This window comes from Akebia trifoliata, chromosome 7 (genome assembly GCF_017979445.1).
Source record: "Akebia trifoliata isolate Shusen 1 chromosome 7, ASM1797944v1, whole genome shotgun sequence".
Classification (NCBI taxonomy): domain Eukaryota; kingdom Viridiplantae; phylum Streptophyta; class Magnoliopsida; order Ranunculales; family Lardizabalaceae; genus Akebia; species Akebia trifoliata.
In genome coordinates this window covers 6,168,633-6,192,065 of record NC_141381.1, presented here as the reverse complement: position 1 = coordinate 6,192,065, position 23,433 = coordinate 6,168,633, and the positions used below count along the sequence as shown (strand labels likewise).

General features: G+C 38.2%; 1 pseudogene; it reads right to left on the bottom strand.

The window, feature by feature from the left end:
* Positions 1-233: 233 nt before the first annotated feature.
* On the bottom strand, positions 234-1,006 carry LOC147398125 (UDP-galactose/UDP-glucose transporter 4 pseudogene; annotated as a pseudogene).
* Positions 1,007-23,433: the final 22,427 nt, after the last annotated feature.

Below are 23,433 nucleotides of genomic sequence, written 5' to 3'. Positions count from 1 at the left end.
TAATATTTGTTGAGGAACGCCCTTCAAAAAATTAATCCTTTTTTTTTTTTTTTGCAAAAATGTGGGTCCCACCCAAAATTTATTTGAGTAAAATAAACTTCTAAAAGTAATGGAATTTTTTGATAAATGCCATATGTAAATTTGTATAAAAAAAAAAAAAAATTTTTCCCATCCAACACCAACCTTATAGGTCTGGCCCACGTGAGACCTCAAAAACATCACCATCGCCCTTTTTCTTTCTCTGAATTTTTCGTTTTTTTTTTTTTAGCCACAAATCAAAATTAAAGAAGAAAAAAAAATGCATTTTCAGACTAAGGCGTTATTTCCAACTTTCTTCTCTTCTTGAAAAGACTTTATTGTGTTGTTCTGTTAATGGCTTCGTGAACATCATGTAAGATAACGCTACCGTCTTTCTTGCCATTGTAATCATGACTGTGGTTGCAGCACCAAAGAGGGCAATTAGGGACAAAACGGATACTTGGCCGACTAATGTGGCCATTGCTTCGAACACTAGTACCCCATATACATAAGGATGTTGATAACATGCAGTCCAGGCCTTGAACAGCTCTCCAATCAAAAGCATGGGTGGAATCAAGAAAGGCAATCAGTTGAACAAAACAATATCTCCATCTGTGTTGTTTCCGGATTCATGGTAAAGATTGCTTCTTGTAAATTACCAAGAAAGGAATCCATGACTAAAGCACCGGATATCATCACGACACTTATCACGCTGAAGTTAGGAGATGTGTGAGCACACGCTAAGGTGAAAAGGATGAGACCCATGACAAGGAGTAGAGCCGAAAGGTATTCGTGGATTGGGTATTTCCGTCATAGACCAGGAATGAAGGCTCCCATTACCATTATAGGAAAAACCTTGATGGATTTGAACATTAGCTGTGCTGGGTAATTAAGAAAAGCGAGAGACCCTTTGGTTAGACCATAGGAACCCATGAGAACGGCAGAGAGCTTCACATAAGTCTTCCAAGGGTTCACCATTTGTTTGGTGGTGAAGAGAGAGAGAGAGAGATGAAGGGGAGAGAGAGAGAGAGCAAGAAAAACGTCCTCTGTTTGCTATTTTTCAGCATATGGAGAAGGAGATAACAAACAGTAAAAACTGTTTTCTACTAACGACACACCACATGAAAAAAAATATTTGTTTGAATTTTTTTTTTTGAATTTTTTTTCTTGGAACCCTCTCCTCATCACGAACAACATTAAAAAAGACACTTTTTTAGTTTCTTAGTGCATCACTCACAAATAAATTTTCTTTACAACTCGGCGCTTATGCTTAGTAACGTGCCAAAAAAAAATCATCCAAAATTATTTTTTTTCTTTTTAAAAAAAAATTAAATAACTCTCATCCCAACCATAATCATTCTATCCTCAATTTATGTCAATTTAAATCTTTCATTATTTAGGAATCATCAAAAGGTGACCCTTAATTGAACCATAAAAAAAAATTACCAAAACAAAGTATCCAAAATTGAACCAAAAGATACTAATAAAAGATAATACTGACTAAAAAATAATTCAAATAAAAAATGGGTCATTCCCTATGTCATTACCTTTGATGTCCTGCATTATTTAGGATCATTTTGAATGAACCCAAATTGAACCATAACAAAGATATGCCAAACAAAAATATTCAACATCCCAATCAATGATCACCAACAGAGCCGAAAGAATGATAAAAATCAAAATAAAAAATAAATAACTAAAAATAAAATAAAAACTAGGTCCGACTGGCAATGTTCCCAAACTTGGGGCTTTTCAAGTCTGATCCTCAATAGTCCCCAGTGGAGTCGCCACTGAAAGCGCCCTCGATCCGCGGGGTGCGCGGATCCACTTTTGACCCTTGAGGTTTGGGAGTCGCCATCTAGTTATTACGGTCTAGGAACCGATCAATGACTCTAAATAGATAAAGGACTAATCTAGAACAGAAAAAAATTTAAATTCGGGGATCATGTTACGGGGTTGGAAGGTGTTAGGCACCAACCCCATCCGGCCAAAACCGGTCTCTACTAATTTTCCAAAATAATTTACATTGCTAAAAAAAACCTAGATAATAATAAAATAAATAAAAATAAAAAGTTATACCTTTCCGATAGTAAAGATTTTGTTCCCTCAGATCCGACATTACGATTAAGAAAATTATTTCGAATACATAAAACATCAAATTAAAATCAAATAAGTAAGTTAGCCAATTTTTACCAAATTTAACAAAATTACGAAAATGCCCATCATAAGGTCAACGACCATTTCACGTTAAAAATCCATAAGTGATACAAATCGAAACTTCCATTGAATTCCTTACGAAAAACTAATTTGAAAATATCCCAAAACATCGAAAAATAACATCGAAACGCAAAAGCCTTCTTTGAGGGTAAAACGATAATTTTCCAACCCTAAAAATATAAAATTTTGAAATTAATAATTAAAACATTAATTAATGTAAAGTGAAATCTTAATAAAAAAATTTTAAACAAATAAAATCATTCAATCAAGCCTACGGGCCAAATTTTAAATGGTGGCCCACTTGTTTGAGTGGGACCCATATAACATTTATTAAAAGAGCCCTCCATCTAGGAGCTCAAATAATTAAAGATATAATTAGAGGGATTCTCTACAAAACTTAAAAAATATTCATTGTATGTAAGAATTAAAATCTTAATTTAAAACCTTATTTCAAAATCCTAATTCAAAATCCTAATTTAACCCTAATAACATTATCTTAAAGAGACTTAATCAAATCGAAAGACTTCCAAAAAGCTCTATAAAAAGCAACCTCCACAACCCAATCTCATAGGTCAAGAAAAGTCCCAGGAAAGAGAGATCAAAAACTCTCCTCAGCCTTTCCAAAACCCTAAATTTGAAACCTCAAGTCCCTACCTAACACCGAAATCCTACTTTTTACTTAAAAAACACCTAGAAATACTCAAAAAATACCTAGAAACCCTCAAAACACCAAAAAATCATAAAATACTCAAATCTATGGGGAATACCTCATCTTGAAGATCAAAAGTAGATCTAGTAATGGAGATAAAAGTAAAAAAACTCATGCGAGGAACACACTCCACCAATTCTAAAGGAATCGATCGTCACAATCACCGAGGTAAGTTAGGTTTTTTATTTTATTTTTTTACGTCATTTTTTAGCAACGTAATTTTTGAAAAAATTAAAGACCGGCATCGGGTGGGATTAGTGCCTAACACCTTCTAATCCCATAACGTGATCTCCGGACCCTTTCTTTTCGTAAATTAGTACTTTTTCCGATTTTGAATCATGTTTCAGTTCCTAGACCATAAAATTAGGTGGCGAATTCCAAAATACCAAACAAGTGGATCTGCAACCCACAGATCGTGGGCACTATCAGTAGCGACTCCACTGGAGATGTTTGAGGATTAAACTTGAAAACCTAAAAAATTGTCGCATTGCAAAATTGGTTTATTTTTATTTGCTTAATTAATTTTGTTTTTTAGGGCATGTTAGTAGAATCCTTTGGTTAACTAGTTTTTTTATATATTATTTTGGGTTTTTTATTTTGTCGACTCTAATAACAATGAAATATTCAAAGTGACATATGAATTGAGAATGGAATGTGGTGGTTGGGATGAGGAGCCATTTAAAAAAAAATTAAAAAATCATTGTTTTTCTCAATGTTACTATACATAGTGTGCTGATAAAGAATTTTTTGTTTTTTTGTGCGTGATGAGAAATGATTTTATTTTATTTTTTAAAATTGCAACAAAAAAAAAATCATAAAAAAAGAAAAAGAAAAACCAACCTAGTTTGCGTGGTGTACACGCCAGTAAAAAGAAGAGTTTTTTTTTCTATCTTTTTCTCTAAGAAAGGAGCAGCAAATAGAGAAAAACATCTCTCTCTCTCACCCTCTCTCGGTCGATCGCAATATCGATGGATCCATTGAAGCGAGTGTTATGAAACGAAAAGACTTCGATTCGAATGGGAGTTCTATCGATAACAGATCAAATTGATGATAGATGTTTTGAAACTCAAACCCCTTTTCTTGGTTTTCTTTAACTCAAAAAGCGGTTTCTTCCAGATCTCATTGAAAATCACCTTCTTAAATCAATTCAAAAGTGTTTTAAACCAACTGATGGTGTTGTCGTAATGACCGGGGTTGCCATAGTTTTTTTTTTCTTTTGTTTCAGCTTTGGGCACGACTTACAGAAGTCTGATGTAATTGATTTTTTATTTTTTTTCGATGGTTAAGTTCCTTTTGGAATCATATGTTGCTGCCGAAGTTTGTTGCCGCAAAAAACTGCTTTTATTGTGGTATTCAAACTAGTTCTTCGGTCAAAAACTTTGATTTGACGATGAGGTTGATGGCAGTAAAGAGGAAAAGGGCAGAAAATAGTCTCGTTTCTGATTTTCCCCCTAATCTTTATTCATCATCATCAAAACCAACTCGACTGATCTGATGATCGAAAAGAGAGGTAACAATTGTTTTTTCCATCAGAGCTTAAATGAAATTATTATTTTAAAAAAAATATATAAAATAAAATAAAAACTTAATCGATTGGACACGTTTGTGTCTTTAATCTCAGATATCAAAATCGTAGCCTATTGGGTGTTAGTTCAATTTAGGGATCACTTGAACAGGAAGGATTTGGGTTTAGACCCTTTTGGAAAATTTTTGAAATTTTTGGGAAGCAAAACCAATAGATCAAACGAGAAGCCGTGGTTAAATAATCGTATTCTTGTGTACTTTTCACTTAATTTAACTGACGAAAATCGTAGTTATTCGGTTGATCTCATCATGAATTATTATTAACACACCAATTTACTTGCAACGCACTGATTTACTTGTAAACAACGATTTATTTTCAATGGAATCGGTGTGTTGTAAATAAACAATGGGTATGCCAAGAATATCTCAATTTTTATCTCAATTGCTGTAAAAGACTATTGGCAGCTCTCTCTGTGGCCAAATAGATTTTTTTTATTGATATACCAATTTTTCTAATATTACCTTAATTATAGGCAATTACTTAGTGATTTACATAAAAATTGGGGTGGCATTAGTAAAAGATAGTATGGCAATAACGACTCACTTGTTAGTTACACAAATTTTTTTTTTCTTAGGATTTTGTTTTTTAGTAGTATTTTTTTTAAAAGGGGTTCTTTTGTTTTAAAGAAAAAATCTCCCTATCTCCACAAATATCATTCTATCATCAATTCAAATATTTGTTGGAATCTAGATTTGTTTTGGGTCGCCTAAAGCGATCCTTGATTGGATCATATAAAAAAATTCTTTTGTTTTGATTCATACTTAAAAAAAAAAAATCTTGTGCATATCTCAATGATTAGTCGATAAGGGATTATTTGTGTGTTATCTTGATTAATCACTTTTGTTCTATTTTGCGCTATACTAATTGATTGTCTTTCTAATATGCCATGATCTAATTGATTGTCTATCTAATATGTCATGGTCTAATTGATATATCTCTATGATGTGCATGCTTTGATCTCGAACTGGATGTTTTGGATATATTTTATTTTTTAATCTATATTTATTTGATGTCCATATGTTGATGGTTTGATCTGGCCTATGTGCCCATTTTTTTTGAAAAATGTCCCGGTGTCACAGTCATGTTCTTTCAAAGTGAGGTCGCGTGGCGTAAGCGGTGTCAATCTACTTGCAATCCTATAAAAATGATCGTACACCACAAACGTAGCTAACAAACAAGTAAACGAGACAACACGAGGTAAAACCCGTGGCAACTTTGTTGATATAATATTGATTACATGGGGTAACACGTTACAAAAGCAAATAGATGTGTTACTAACAGTAGATGATCCTATGACACGCCGGACTTCCATGCAGCTCGGCTCGAATGCTTCAGTCAACGTGAGAGTAGGCCGGGGATTGGGAAGTACTAGACACCCTTCCTATAAGGATGCTAATATTCCTTTCCTAGGTTTTCAGAAGAAAACATTAAAAGTGGAGGCCGGTCATACTCCCTTATTACAAAAATGCCACTAAGCTAATAGATATGCCTTGGCACGGGACTGACATGGCTTCATATTGAGCCTTACATATTGTTACATGGGTGTTCTCGAGTAGCTTCGGGGCGAGCTTACACCTAACTCTAGGTAATAGAAGTTTTGGCCGTCACAGACTCCCCCACCTATTCTGCAGACATCTTCGTCACATTGACCTAGCAAACTCTTTGATCTTCTGCTTAGAAGGTTGTAAGTTATCTGCACTCTCCTGTATAGCTCCACATTCTAGCATGTTCTTCTGTGCGACGAAGTACTTCACGTGCTGCTGCTACTGTTACTGGATTGAAATGTTGCTGAATTGACGTCTTTGAGAATTTTGTCGACAACACGCTCTGGCTAAATAGCTGAATGAGAAGATTTACGTGTTGGAATGCTGCGTGCAGAATCTCCTGGATCTGCATGGTACGACATGAGACTAATTGCATGGATGACAGAGTAAAGGCTACGTAACCTGTACGATAACCAGAGTTTAGCAAACCTGTACATCCTTGGACTGTGTTTCCTGTAGCCTGTGATAAGTTCAAAAGTATTCTTGTTGGAGGAAAAGTTCTTCTGAAAATTGGAATTGAACGCCCAATTCTCATGGTCGGCATTGGCAAGATGCCTAAAAGACTCCAACACGAAAGTGAATCTATCCGTTGGCCAACTGATAGAAGATGTCCACTGGTTGGAAACTCAAACTGAAACCAAAATAATCTGCACGGTTCGTCCCATAACTTCCCTGTGACTCTTGAATTTCTGACGCTGACAATACTTTTGGGCACATCTCAATTCTTGTTGACACTCTGACGAAGTAACTGAGGGGCTTCATCTGCAACTTGAATCTGACAGTAACCTGATCTCAAACATAACTTTGAAAAGTACTTGGCTATCCCAAGTTTATCAAACAAGTCGACAATCGATTGGATAGGATACCTGTAGATACCCCAATTTGAACGGCCCCTACTCAAAAGGGCCCAAAAATATTGATTTTTCAACAAAATTTGCCAACGGGCCTCAAAGGCATGAATAAATGAAATGCCACATGTTGATCAGTTTGAAGGATCCTAAGATCCCCTAAGGGCCTAGTGGGCCCACCAAAAAGGATTTGGTGAACCACTACCTTCACCATACCACTCTCGATATCCAAAATATTGGATTTTAATAAAAATCACCAACGGGCCTAAAAGGCCTAATTTGCCAACACGTGGCATTTTGATCAATCCGATGATTCACAAAATCCCTAAAAAGATGAATAAATTTAAAAGAGACTTGGGATGCCCACCACCTTCCCTACTTTTCACCGCTCTACTCTCTAAATCAAAGTACCCTAAGCCCACCTAAAGCCCATAAGCCCTTAACTCTCCAAAAATGCATTTTTCAGCTTACCCCCAACCTAAATTCAATCCCACATCATCTAAAACCCTACAACCTACCAATCCTTAAAATTTTATTTTCGAAATGATCCTAACCAATCCCAAATAACCGATAACATTTCACAACCGAAGCCCAATACACTAAAAAACCCACAAAACTCTTACCCATATCTAACTCATACCTAACCCATAACCCTAACCCAAAAACCATTACCTACATCAACCAATCACCAAAGATGACACATGTCATTACCTCCTCTCACCTCCCTCATCTAACCACCTACCTCCATCACTTTTCTCTAACATTCATCTACCCACATCATCTCTCTCCAAAAATCATCTCAACCCATACCCTTCCCTAACTTACCCAGCTCACCATCCTTTAACACAATCAACCACCCACATCACAACCGATATCCTATACACCCTAACCCATCACCTTTCCTTAAAACAGTCCACTAACTCACATCACAACCACACCTCCCTCGTCATTCCTTACAAAACCATTCTCACAAAATCAACCCGCACTCCTTTATAATCAAACAACCACCATCACTAATCAACCAATCTCATCACCTTACTCTCCCATCTCCATTTGTCACATGTCATCATCCCCTTAATTCTCCCAAAATCCAACCAACCAACCTCTTACATAACCCATTACTCTAATCTAAACACTGTACCTCTTCAACTAACATAACACTCAATCAAACACCTAACCCCTTACATCACCATTCTCCATCACTCATCTCATCTCACCAAACACTTTACCCAAATGGTTTGGGTAAGATGTAAACCATTTGAATCAAAACACAATCCACTTATCTCATTACACAACTACCCTTATTTTCATTTAAAATTTCATACCCTTTACCTCTAAAACTCATGCCATTATCTATTTTCCCAACTTTTCACCCCATTATACCCCTAAAATATCCTCCAAACATCTATAAATACCCCCTCCTCTTCCCAAAAAGGGTTACCAATTCTCCATTACCAATTCTCCGTTATCAATTCTCCCTTACCAAGTCTCACTAAGAAATTTATTCTCTAATCATTTCTTCTTTATTCTCACATCAATCTTCTAAAAAGAAAAATACACTCACACATTTTACTAAGGACCTAAGAAAACATTGAAGAAGATGAAAAAAAAAAAAAAAGCAAGGTTGAAGCTTCAAGGTGGGTCAAAAGAACTTCCCCCTCCCCCTTTTTCTTATCTACCCTATCCATTTCCCTCTTCTACTATTACCCTTCTCTATTTATTTTTGTTTTTAGAACGCTTCTGAGATGTAATGCTCCCTTCCCTTATTTCTGGTAGATTAGACTTTGGTCCGATTGAAAGTATAAAGGTTGTAATCTCTTTTAAAAACAAAACCGATTTTTAACCCTAAAACTGTTTTAGGCAAATTGGATTTCAGATTCTTTTTAACCCATGAGAATGGATCCGAAACCTTAGCCAACATTTTTCCAAATATCGATTATGTTTAAGGCTCATGTTCTTTGGGATCATCTCTTTCGATGAGATGATCCTTATAAGCTAAAGCCAAAAACAAACCCCTACTTAGGGTACAAATGCATGACACGTGGCACTTTATTTTTCATATTTTTTTAATCTAAATGACTGAGTTCTTTGAGGTTACCGCCACTTGACGGGGAGAAAAGGGTGTCTAACACCTTCCCTTTTCTCCAATAGAACCGCTTACCCCGATCTCAAGGTCCGATTAGTACCTTATCCATCATGAGTCACTCAAACGCCAAAATGTCACTTTTTCAAAAGATGTACATTGGGTGACCATTCACTACCTCTTACAATATGAATGGTGGCGACTCCAAACCTTAGTGGGTGTGGTACTCGTAATCAAGAACCACGTATCTACAGCTAGCGACTCTACTAGGGATATATGGCTCATCCCTCGTGACAACTTGGTCGTTTTGAAAAAAAAAGATTTCTTTTTTTGTTAACTAACATGGTTATTTGATTGTTTGCTTATGTGTTCTTCTTTTATTTTCATTCAAGCTTCAAGTTGTAATATTTATTTACATTTGTGTTTTATCTCAAAATGTTTGTAAGGAGGTCGATGAAAAAAAAATAAAATAAATGAAAACATCGCACGAGCACTTGGAGTATAGCCCCATTGTACAACCACCCCATCCTCAATATATCTAGCCCTGATGCGTAGTAGTTCTACGACTTGAGATCATTATTTCAAATATCGGGGATGAACACATCGAATCCGATCACCAACCAATGACATGCGTACTTCGGTATGCATCGAGGTTTGAAGATTGGGTAGCCGTGAAATCACCAATTAGATTCATGCATGTACCTAATTAGATGGGCTAGGACACGTGTTATCAAGTTCACATCGACCCCCGAACAAAGTTGTATTTGCTTGAAGTTTTGTCGGGCCTCGAAGCCCATGTTGTAAGCCCAAGAAAACACGCTTGTATAGATCCTAAGCGATTTTTTTTTTATTTTCCTTCCCTTGGGTAAGAGGGAGGAATGTATTGCATCATTCAAAAAAAAAGTGAAGGATGAAAAACAGTGAGGGAATATTGAAGACAACGACAAAGAAACTAGTTTCTATGAATGGTAGAAACTGGATTTCTTTCTAGTCTGTGTCCACGAAACGGATAGACCAAAATTTGTTTCATCCGTTCTAGAAACACGGATGAAACAGTGAATGTTTCATCCGTGCCTCCAATACAAATGAAACAACTCATAGCCTATCCGTTCTGGAAACACAGATGAAACAGTTGATGTTTCAACCGTGTTCAAAGAAGGGATGAGACAGAGACAATTCTATCGATTTTCCAGATACAGACTAGTATGAAACCATCATGGAAACTCTCATTTGTTGTTTAAACACCAATAACACTTTCAAAAATTTATAATAAAAAGAAATTTGATGAGCCGAACCAAAACAAAGTTAAGACCTTGGGCCTCAAACGGGCCCGTGGCACTTTAGACAACCATGGGAAAGTATTCAACCAACCAAGCCATCTCGAGACCCCGTGGACAAGCAGGGTCTATTACTTTCAAACTGACTATGTTCAAATCAGAAAAATAAAATAAAATAATGTACAGATTTTCTACGATCAAAACAATCTTATGATCCGACCCATATCCAAACCAAATTGGGCCCCTTACCCATATCCATCTAAAATCGAGTCCATGACCCATATTCACCCAAATCGGGCCCCTGATCAGTATCCATCCAAACTAGGTTCACAACCCGTATCCACTTAGACCAGGTTCACAACTCGTATCCACTTGGACCGAGTCCACGACTCGTACCCATTCAAGTCAAATTCATAATCCAGATCCATTTCAACTGGGTTCACAACTCAGATCCATTTAAACGGGATTCACAACCCAAATCTATTTCAACTGGGTCCACAACCCAGATCCATTTCAACTAGGTCCACGACCCAGATCCATTTCAATTGGGTCCACGACCTAAATCCACTACAAACCGTGTCCACGACCCATATCAAATCAAGTCCATGATCCATCTATGATCTAACAAGGCTAAAAACCGATCAATCAACTCAAATGAATTCAATCCTTTTCAAAAATAAAAAATAAATAAAAAAATAATTTTAAAAGTGCCCATTGTAGTCCTTGATCAAAGTCGGTGCCTAGAAACGATCTTGCCTTGCTGATACGAGGGGGATAAACTGCGTGTATTCAAGGAAAATAGGTGATTTAAGAGTGCCCCTATGAAAGCATTGTGCGCCGCCTCTTCCCTGGGGATCTAACTGGCCAACCTTGATTTCATAGAACTAAAGTAGAAGCTAACAAAAAAAAACATGTATTTTTCCAACCTGATTTGCTCGTAAAAATCTGATTTCTTTTAAACGTTTTATCGACTCCATGTCGATGCCAGCTCCGTGCTGATTAAAATACATTTTCAAAATATTTCACCGACTCCGTGTCGATGCCAACTCTATGCCGATGCAAACTCCGTGTTGATGCCAACTCTATGTTGATGCTAACTCCGTGTTGATGCCAGTTCCGCGCTAATGTAATATTTTTTTCAAAATATTTTACCAACTCCGTGTCGATGCCAACTCCATACTGATTAAATCATTTTTAAATATTTTACCGACTCTATGTCGATGCCAACTCCGCACTGATGAAACTGTTTTAAAATTTTATCGACTCTATGTCGATGCTAGCCGTGCTGGTGCCAACTCTGTGTTGATAGCAACTCCGTATTGATGCCAACTCCGTGTTGATGCTAGCTCCATGCTGATGTAATTTTTTATTATAAATATTTTACCTACTCCGTGTCGATGCCAGCTCTGCATTGATGACACTGCTTTAAAATTTTACCAACTCCATGTCAATGCCAGCTCCGTGCTAATGTAATCCCATTTTCAAAATATTTTACCAACTCTATGTTGATGCCAGCTCTGTGCTGATGAAATCGTTTTTAAATTTATACCGACTCTAGGTCGATAAACACAATCTAGTTAAGCGCTAATGCTAACTTCGTGATGATGTCGACTCTACACCGAAAAATCCTTTGTTTTAAAACTCGTTTACCTAATAATAAATAACTTTACCCGACCTAATAAAACATCATGCATTTTCTTCTTGTAAATAAAGATAATAATGCTTGGTCTTCTGTACCTATAGATGGCCAAACGAAAGAAATATAAGCAGTCAGAGGTACCTCTGTATTTTCTCAGATCTTCTACCATTACCATGAGTTCTTCGGAACTAGCACAGCCCACAACGGTCGAAACGTCAGATGTTGATCCAAGAATAGCAGTACTATTGAAAATGATTGAGAGGCATTGAAAGAACAGAGTGTTGTGTTTGCCCTAGTATCATACAAGACCAAACAATGCAGCACCATGCGTCAGGGTCAAATCAGGATCTACCTGAGCAACCTCCGTAGGGACCACAAACCACTATGCCTCCTGTAGTGCCAGAATACCAAGGGCATCCACTCTATACTCCATAGAACCGACCACCCCCTGTGATCATTCCTGATGATGAATGCGAGTACAGAGTCATAGAGGCCAAAAGTGCAATAGATGAAATTTAAGCTCAACAAATCGAATCTCTGCAAGAATAAATGAAGAGGATAAAAGGCCTCAATACTATGAGTGGAACTCAGTTCAAGGACCTCTATTTCTACCCCAATACTTAATTACTGGTCAAGTTCAAGTGTCTGGAGTTCGAAAAGTATAATGGAGTGGGGTACCTACTATCACACTTGAAATTATACTGCGGATCTATGTGCCAATATGGCTAGGACGATAGGCTATTGGTGCAGTTGTTTCAAAAAAGCTTAATGGGGCTGACACTTAAATGGTTCTTTGAGTTGGACCATACTCTCATTAAGAATTAGCAAGACTGGCAGAAATGTTCTAGCATAATTATCGATTCAATACAGATGTTGGTCTAGATCAGAATGACATGGCTAAGATGACTAGAAAACAGAGAGAAACGATGAAAGAGTTTGCACAGAGGTGGCGAAAATCAACCTCACAAGTAAGGCCTGCAATGACCGAGCAAGAGATGAATACCACATTTATCTCGACATTAGGGCACGCCTTCTATACTCATCTGGTGGGGTACACCAGAAGCACATTCTTGAATCTGGTACAAGTAGCAGATCAGATCGAGGATGGGATCCGAACCAGTCTGATATTTGATTTTACAAGTCTAGGGGTAGCAGTAGGAATCCCTTCTCAGAAAAAGTTAGTGCCTACGAGAAAGAAGAGGAAAAAAACATAAGTCAACAATGTACAACCAACCGACCCTTCTTCATCCCTTCACCAGCACCAAGACCACAAGCATCGTCAACTTTATGGGCTCCGACATTACCACCAACTTGGAACCCTGCACTTCAAAATCAATTCAGGACAAATCCTCCGCCAATTGCACAACAGACACCACTATATGGGCAGAACCAGCATGCACGACCCAACAGGGTAAACAGAGTGTTTATTAGATTACCTATAACATTATCAGAATTATTACCAATCTTACTCAGGGGTGAATATCTTGCAAAACATCCATCAAATCCTGAGGCTGCAAAAGGGCCAGGGTACAACCCCAATTTGTTCTACGAATTTCATATGGGTGCACCAGGGCACTCTACAGATCAATGCTGGCAACTCAAGCACCAATGCAGAATTTGATAGACAAAAAGGCACTCATATTAGACGGTCGGTAAATCCTACTCAACAGCAAAACATCAATCAAAACCTCCTACCCACCCACAATGGAGGGGAAAATGGGCACAAGGTGCATGTCATTTACGGGGAACTCGACTTCAATCCATCAGATTTGATAGCACCTATCGGGGCAAAAATTAGTGTCCACTTAACAAAAAAAGCAGGAACACCCACGATCAACACAGTCAACCATTACACGACAAATCCACCTCGAAATACACAATTGCCGTTCAGAATGGCTGATATCACCATCCATTCCACTCATCAAAATACTGTTACTCGACCACCTCTTATCATACCTTACACATTGCCAAATCCTTAAATTATGACTCGACCCCCCTTCACATACCATACACCTTATCCTCACGTCCACCACTCGTCATTCCATACACTCTATCAACTCCTCACGTAACTTCTCATATCCCAATCACATCCAAATCATCACCACCACCCCTTATTCTCAACGTAAAACCCGATCTACCTCCAATGACCATATACTCACCTAAACCATTCCCCATAACTTCAACCAAGCAGTTCCTTGGAGCTACGAGATCACCATCACCACATTCATAGGGGTCAATACAATGAAAAAAATAATGGTGGCTAATATTGGACATATGAAAAAAGTAGGGAGATGTCAAAAAATACCAGTGAAAGGGGTAGAGATAAAAGAAACATCAAAAGGGATAAGTATCAGAAAAGAAATAAAAGAAACAGCAAAAGGGGAGACAGATGAAGAAAAAATGAGAACAAAGGGAAAAGGCAAGATGTATGAGAATAATCAGAAAGAAGAGAAGGTTAAGGTATTGGATAAAGAAGCTGTAAACTTCATTAAGCTCATTCGTAAGAGTGAACACAATATAGTGGATTAGTTGAACAAATAACCAGCTTAGATCAGTATTCTGGGTCTTATACAAAAATTTGAGGAACACCAAGGGGTACTGTTGAGAGTCTTAGGAAAATCACATGTACCTACGACCACGTCACCAGCATAGTTAGAACAAACGGTTGACCAGATCATGGACCCCAATCCCATCATATTCATTGAAAGCGAATTCATACCAGAAGGATGGGGGCACGTGGAACCATTAAACATCATCGTTATGTGTAAGGGCATAATGGTGGCTAGAGTACTGATTGATAATGGTTCAGTCCTCAATATCTATCCTCTAAAAATCTTTCGAAAACTCAACATTAACTGGTCACACGTCAAACCTAACAACAAGGTTGTTCGAGATTTTGAAATTTCAAGAAAGGACTCCCTGGGAGGACCCTGCACCTTCAAGGTAATGTTTGAAGTCATGGAGATACCGATAACCTTTAACTTACTGATGGACAGACCATGGATCCACATAGCAGGGGCTATACCTTCCTCATTACACCAAAGAGTCAAATTTATCATGGGGCAGATGATGATATCAGTATTGGCAGATAACCTTATCCCAGCTGAGAGAGCTCTGAATGTGCCATTCATTGACATTGAAATGACAAAGGATAAGGCACTCTAGCATTCCTATCAATTTGCTACTATTAACCACGTGAAAAAAGAGAAGGAGAAGGTAAAGGCAGAGTTATCAAGAACAAATCTGATGATTGGTTGGGTTTTGAAGCGAGCAGGTTACCAACCCAGACAAGGGTTGGGACCGAGAGGAAAAGGGAAAGCTACGCCAATCGAAGCAAAAAAACACACTCCTTATTTCGGTCTGGGGTTTAGGCCAACGAAAAAGGATATATCATAAATGAACGACAAGAAGAAAGAACTTCGACTAGCGAGAAAGCAAAATTGTGAACCGAATGTTTGGAATCTGGGTAGAGTTCCTCATATCAGTATCAACTTTTCAAAATCACAAACTAGACCCAACAGCTTATCAGAACCATTACTGACAAAACCAATAAGAAAGTCAAAAATGGTAAATTTTAAATCTGTGCACATTCAAGAAGACTCAGTTGTTGAGTTCCAACCCTCCTTCATGGAAGGCATTGATGTCTTACTTAATGGGGACTCCAACGAAAGTCTATCAGAGATTATCCAAGAGCCTGCAAAAGTAGAAATCACCACGATCCAAGAGAAAAAATCACCCTTCCCCACTGGCATCAATCATCATCCTACCAAGTTTGGGGAAAACTATGCCCAACTTAACAAACATCAACCGGAGATAATGGTCATCTCCGAACCACCGATCAAATCACCCAACAAATCACTTTCTCATCTCATCCACCCCTTTAGAGAAGAAAAACTTTGAACAATTGGGAAGAATTTCTGTTAATCCTTGAAGCTGTTGAAGCCTAAAAAAAATGTCATTAGACAAATCTAGTTTGCCCGAGGATCATAACAAGCCCTCTTCCTCGGGAAAAGACTATTTTGAGGGCTCCCTATCTTTACTAATGAATTTGCATGATTGTTCTTCTTATTTTAGATATCCAAAAAGTAAGGAAAAAATATGTATTCCTTAAAAATAAAAAAAATCAAAAACATCTCAAAAGACAAAAAATCAAAAACCTTTCAAAATTGTAAAAAAATAGATATTTTTCAAAAACAAAAAAAAGAGTTTTCAAAGGATTTGTCTCGATCAAATGAGTACTCCTAGATAAGACAAGATTTGAAAGAGACGAGTATGATTTCGATCTTGAACTCGACTTCGACCTCATGGGGATCGAAGAAAAATCTGAGGATGAAATAGAGTACCCACCCAAAGAAATCAAAGACTTGGTAGACCGTCACGAGAAAGGTGTTCAGCCAAACATTGAGGATACAGATTCAATCAATCTTAGTACCGAAGAGGACCTACAAATCATCAAAATTGGAGCCTCACTGACACAAGAACAAAATGAAGAAATGATCAAACTCTTACAAAATTATTAAGACATCTTTGCATGGTCATACAGAGATATACCTGGGTTAGACACTGATCTTGTTGTCCACAAACTACCTATTGCTCTCGGAAGCAAGTCGATCAAGTAGAAACTAAGAAGGTTGAAGCCAAAATTGACCCTTAAGGTCAAAGATAAGGTCATAAAGCAGTTCAAAAAAAGGTTCCTCATAATTTCTACGTATCCCGAGTGGTTGGCTAACGTCGTCCCAATATCTAAGAAAGATGGAAAGGTATGCATGTGTGTTGATTATCGAGACTTGAACAAGACCAGTCCTAAGGATGATTTCCCATTACCACACATCGACACTTTAGTTGATAGTACAACAGGGCATGGCATATTCTCATTCATGGACGATTTCTTGGGCTATAATCAGATAAAAATGACAGAAGAAGACCAGGAAAAGACTGCATTCATTACACCATGGGGTACTTTTTACTACAAAGTCATGCCATTCGGACTGAAGAATGGAGGGGTGATTTACCAATGGGCAATGACCGCATTATTCCACGATATGATTAATAGAGAAATGGAGGTCTACGTAGATGACATGACAGCTAAATCTGGCATAGAAGAAAATCATCTGATAAATCTCAAGAAGTTGTTCGATGGGCTGAGAAAGTATAGTTTAAGGCTCAACCGTGCAAAATGTGTATTCAGGGCAACATCGGGCAAGCTATTAGGTTTCATCATCAGCAAAAGAGGTATGGAGATAGATCCGACAAAAACTAAATATATCATCGAGATGAAGACACCCGTTTCAGAGAGAGATGGTCGGGCCTTCTTGGGAAGAATATAATATATCAGTCGTTTCATTGCTCAACTCACACCTATCTATGAGTCAATTTTCAAGCTACTCAGAAAGAATAATCTAAAGAAGTGGAATAAGGACTGTCAGGAAACTTTCGACAAGATCAAACAATATCTGCTCAATCCACCAGTCTTAGTCCCTCCTACTCTAGGACGACCTTTGCTGATGTATATCTCAGTAAAGAAAACATCAATGGGGCGTATGATTAGGAAACATGATGAATCATGATGGAAGAAACATGTCATATACTATCTCAACAAGAAATTTACCGAGTACGAAGTAAAATATTCAACGCTTGAGAAGACTTGCTATGCATTAGTCTAGGTATCACAACGACTACGTCACTATTTGCTCAGTTACTCAACTATGCTAATCGCCAGGATGGACCCCTTGAAGTACCTTTTTGAGAAATCCGCACTAACAGATCGCACAACGAAGTGGTAACTATTATTATCCGAGCTTGACATCACCTATGTCACTCAAAAGGCCATCAAAGGAAAAGTCAGTGCAGACCATTTAGCTGAGCACCCATTGTTCGATTACGAGTCATTGAAGACAAACTTCCCCGATGAAGCCATACTATTTACCAAGGTTGAAGACGATGATGATGAACCAGGCTAGAAAATATACTTCGACGGAGCAGCAAATAAAAAAAGAAATGGAATAGGGGCAGTCTTGATCAAATAAGAAAGATCCCACATGCCAATTGCTATCAGATTGAAGTTCCAATGTTTTAACAATGAGACAGAATATGAAGTATGCATAGTAGGGTTGAAAACAACACTAGATCTCGAGGTGGATGAAATCGATGTGTTCAGAGATTCAAGCCTAGTGGTCTATCAGACGACTAGAGAATGAAAAACCTGAGAGTAGAGATTGGTCCCTTACCATGAGTATCTCGAAGAATTAAGTTCAAGCATTAATGGGATTTCATTCACATACATGCTAAGAGCTAAGAATCAATTTGTAGATGCACTAGCTACACTTGATTCCATGATTAGTATTTCAGAAGATCTGGTCATTGATCCCATTGAGATTGGAATTCAGGATAAGCCAACTTACTGTCTACCTATCGAAGTAAAATAATCTGAAGAAAAGTCATGGTACTTGGATATCAAAGCATATCTCGAAGATCGAACCCTCTCATCAGGTGCAACGCCAAATGATCGAAAGACCATTTAGAAATTAGCAAGGCAATTCTATTTTAGCAACGGTATTCTGTACAAGAAATCACACCACGAGGTCTTACTTCGATGTGTGATAGAAACAGAAGCAAAACAACTAATCAAGACCGTATATGGGAGAGTCTGTGGACCCTACATGAATGGTCATATGCTAGCCAAGAATATTATGCGGATAGGATACTATTAATCTACAATGGAGAGTGACTGCTATCAGCATGTTCGCAAATGCCATCTCTGCAAGAACTATGCCAATAAAATCAATGCTCCACCTTCAGAATTGCACAACATGACCACTCCTTAGCTCTTCTCACTCTGAGGCATGGACGTCATCGGGCAGATATCTCCAAAAACTACAAACGGGCATCGTTTCATACTAATTGCTATCAACTATTTCACCAAATGGGTAAAAGCAGCATCTTATGCCAATGTCACCAAAAACAACGTCCTGAAGTTTGTCAAAAATAACATCACCTGCAGATATGGGCTTCCCAACGGTCTAGTAACTGATAATGCAAAAAACTTCAAGAACAAGGATATGATCAAGATATGCGAAGACTTCCAGATCACTCATCACAATTCTGTACCCTACAAATCTAAGATGAACGGAGCAGTCAAGACAGCCAACAAAAATATCAAGAAAATTATAGAAAAGATGGTAGTTACGTACAAAGTTTGGCATGACATGTTGCCTTTTGCACTTCACGCCTATCGAACCTCTTTGAAGACTATGACTGGGGCAACCCCATACTTATTGGTGTATGGAATGGAAGCAGTCTTACTTGTCAAGGTTGAGATTCCTTCCCTTCTAATCTTAAAAGAAGCAGAGTTAGATGAAACTAAATGGATTCAAGTTTGATTTGATCAACTGAATCTCATAGAAGAGAAGCGTCTTGTAGCCAATTTCCATTGATAGATTTTTCGATGACTAATAGCCCGTGCCAACAATAAAAAAGTCGAGCCTAGAGATTTCTCACCAAAAGACCTCATTTTGAAGAAAATTTTGCCAATCTAAGAAGATGTCGGGGAAAATTTTTGATCAAATTATGAGGGACCATTTAGCATACAAAAGGTAATGACAAGAGGAGCTCTGATTCTCACAAAAATGGACGAACAAGTCTTCCCGCAACCGATCAATGTTGATACTATCAAGAAATACTACGCTTGAGATCTGACTTTGAGATGACGAAATGTCATCTTTGCTATCCTAAACTAACTATCAACCCTAGTCAACCCTTTTGAGCCATCACGTTCATTTCTTAACCTAAGACTTGGACAAGTCAACAATTACAAAACAAAAAAAGAGTAGAAAAATCAAAAGCATCAAAATACTCCTAGCCCGCATGAGGATAAACTATGAACGGCTAAAAATATAAAAAAATCAAAAAAATCAAAAATGTGGACCACTTGATCTAAGCTTGACCCAAATCTCTAACCTAAACAAGTTTGAGAAATATTGGGAGGAGACGTAGATCACCTTTTTGAAATAAAAATAAACGAATCCCATGTCTAGCCCACTTTAGACAAACTAAGACCCTAACTTTAGCCTTTTTTTATCCTTCCACTATCACTATCCTAAGCCAACGTTTTGTTTCAACAAAAGTAATTTTTGATCAGGGAATGTTATAGGAAAACATAGTGACGATGGCAACATCAATGATCTTGCGATTTGATCTGGACCTCAAAGTCTTTTTAGTCATTGGGAGACTTGAGAGGGGAATCCAAGTCTAATATTCGAAAAAAAAGAGTACTCGAAGTGTAGAGTAACCGATCTCGCGGTTCAACTTGAGTTGCCCAACCACGAATAGTCGTTAGCAAACTCGAGATGAGAATCTAGATCTATTATTCAAGAAAAAGTGCCACTACAAGAGTAGAGTCACCGATCTCGCAGCTCAACTTGAGTCATCAAGCCACAAAGACACAGAGATTTCGAGCAAGAACTGTAATGTAAAAATCCCAAAAAAATACAAGCATAGTCAGAAAGGACATAGTAAAAACCTGAAAAGGCACTATGAGTAAAAAAATTAGACTATTACAAGATTAAAGCCACTTACACGATGTAAATCCTAAAAAGAGTGTCGATGTGCAAAAATGTGGAAGTCAGGTCTGGTGAAAATCGTAATTGGCACCAAGGGAAATAAGGGCAAACAAAAAAAACTCCTTGCATGCAAGAGTATAAACTGTGAACGGTAAAATCTTTCCTAAATCCTGAGGCCCAAGCAAATAACAGTCTTCCAATACCAGGATCATGGGGATGACTCTAAAAGAACCGAAATGAAAATTGATACTTGTAGCCCCTGTGATTGGCAAAAATATCAACATCGTCACAACCAAAGATTTTACAAACTCTGAACTTATTGTACTCATTTGATAAAAATATTTCACAAAATTTCGAAACAAAAATTACTATTTTAGCCAATGATGACAAATTTGTGACTTATTTAACAAAACTCCGTGTTTTCAGGAACAATAGATACACTTGAGGCCAAGTAAGTATAAAACCTATTTTCTTTACATTAATCTTTCAACATTTTGCATACATTCAAATGATGACAAGAAAATACGAAAAGTGGGAATACAACGTAGTCAGTCAAATATCATGGTAAGAAAGGAAAAAAGAGTCAAAACGTTCCTCTAAAGCACGGATCCGGGCAGCTTGACTCATCATCACTCTTTTAGCATCTAAAGAATCGCGACTCACCAAATATACTGCAAAATTATCAAAATTAGGATATTGGGCAAGTATGTCCCTTAACTCAACAACTTCAGCTTGAAGCCTAGCCACTTTCCCATTATCATTGGATCACGATCGGGCAAGTTCGGATGTCAGTCGAGCAATCTCTTTCTGCATTCTCTTCTCGGATTTGAACCAAATAGCCTAAATTCGATAATGATCAGTTTGAGACTCCTCCACTCGATCTCGATAATCAAATAAGGATGAAGTACCAAGACGTGCTCGGGTGTAACAGCCATGTACTCTGACACCTAGAGTTTAGGTGTAACTCGCCCCGAAGTCACCCGGGAGTACCCATGTAATATTATGTAAGGCTCATTATGAAGTCGTGTCAACCCCCATACCAGGGCATATATGTTAGCTTAGAGGTACATGTCAGTCCCATGCTAGGGCATACTTGTTAGCTTAGTGGCATTTTGTAATAAGGGAGTATGACCGACTTCCACTTTTGATATTTTCTTTTGGAAACCTGGGAAAGACTTAGCGTACTCTTTGTAGGAAGGGTGTCTAGTGCTATCCCAATCCCCGGCCTACAACCACGTTGTTGAAGCGCTGAGGCCCAACTCTATAGAAGTCCCGCGTGTCATAAGTTCATCTATTGCTTGTAACGCACCTTATTTGCTTTTGTAATGCGTTACCCCGTGTAATCAATATTATATCAACAAAGTTGCCTTCGGGCTTTGCCTCGTGTTGTCTCATTTACTTGTTTGCTAGCTACATGTGTGTGGTGTACGATTATTTTACAGGCTTGCAAGTGGATTTGATCCCCTTGCGCCGTACGACCTTGCTTCGAAATAATACTATCGTGACAGTTGGTATCAAAGTTACAATTGTTTGAGCAAAGTTGGAATTTCAACCACATTGGTTTAGGTACACGTTGGTTTTATCCCCAAGCTCTTCCCCCAGTTTCCATTAGTTCACGCGAACAATGGCACAAGAAGCTGCTAATACCGCAGACCAACCAGCTCCAAACACACCAGCACCACGTACAAACAAGGAATGCATCGAGGTATTAAAAGAAAAGATGGCCATGCTATCTGGTTTAGTTGATTGTATTGTGCAATTAGATGGTCGCCAGAACACGTTGGAGAAAATATCTGAGAATTTCAAAGCTAGAATAACTGACCTCGAGTAAAATACACGATAAACCATAACCAATTTGCAGCAACAGATTACAGAGCTCATTACAAACATAAGTCTCCTGGTCAGAGCCATTGGTAACGAACGGCCTACCAGTAGTGATGCTTCTTCCTCGCGCTTGCGAGTCCCCGAGCCATGCACCTTCAGTGGTGCACGCGATGCAAAAGAGCTCAAGAATTTCCTGTTTGATATGGAACAATACTTCCGTGCAGCTCGCCCGGATTCCGAAGAGATAAAGGTAACAACTACTTCTATGTATCTTGTAGGTGACGCCAAACTATGGTAGCGAACGAAGTACACCGATATGGAAAGTGGCCAATATTCTATTAATACATGGTAAGACCTCAAAAAGGAGCTGAAGAATCAGTTCTTACCTGAGAATGTGGAATTCATTGCTTACAGGAAGTTGAGGTAACTCTAACAGACAGGTACCGTACACAACTACGTCAAGCAATTTTTCGCCTTGATGCTTGATATCCGTGATATGTCAGAGAAAGACAAGTTGTTCTCATTTACAGAAGGGCTTAAGTCTTAGGTTCAGACAGAACTATAGAGGCAACGTGTGCAAGACCTCACGACTGCTATCACCGCAGCTGAGCGATAGACAGACTATTCTTCCATGGATGGGAGTAGAAAATAAGTACCCAATCAGTCGAAAGGGTACTCTTCGCAGCGTGATCGCACCAATGGATCTTCCAAAGGTAAAAATAGATGATCTAGACATAGTCCAAGCAGGAGATCCCAATGGGATTCCTCCCCTTCGAAGAACACAGGTACCCAGTCTAACAATCACCGCAGCAAGATTCTGTGTTACTTGTGTGGTGGTCCTCATTTGATGTTCAAGTACCCGTAGAAAAGCAAGTTGAATGCATTATTAGCTTCCCAGAGTGACCCTAGTCACGAGAGTTCAAGTGAGAAAGATGAGGATGAATCTTCTCATATGGGAACTATGCATCTATTGAATGCAATGAAACAAACCTCTGAGACTCAGAAGATCCGTTAACGAAAGGGTCTTATGTATGTTGACTTGGAGATTGGTGGTAAGACCACCCAGGCAATGGTTGATAAGGGAGCTATGCGTAGCTTTATTGCCCCTACAGAGGCGAAGCGCCTTAATAT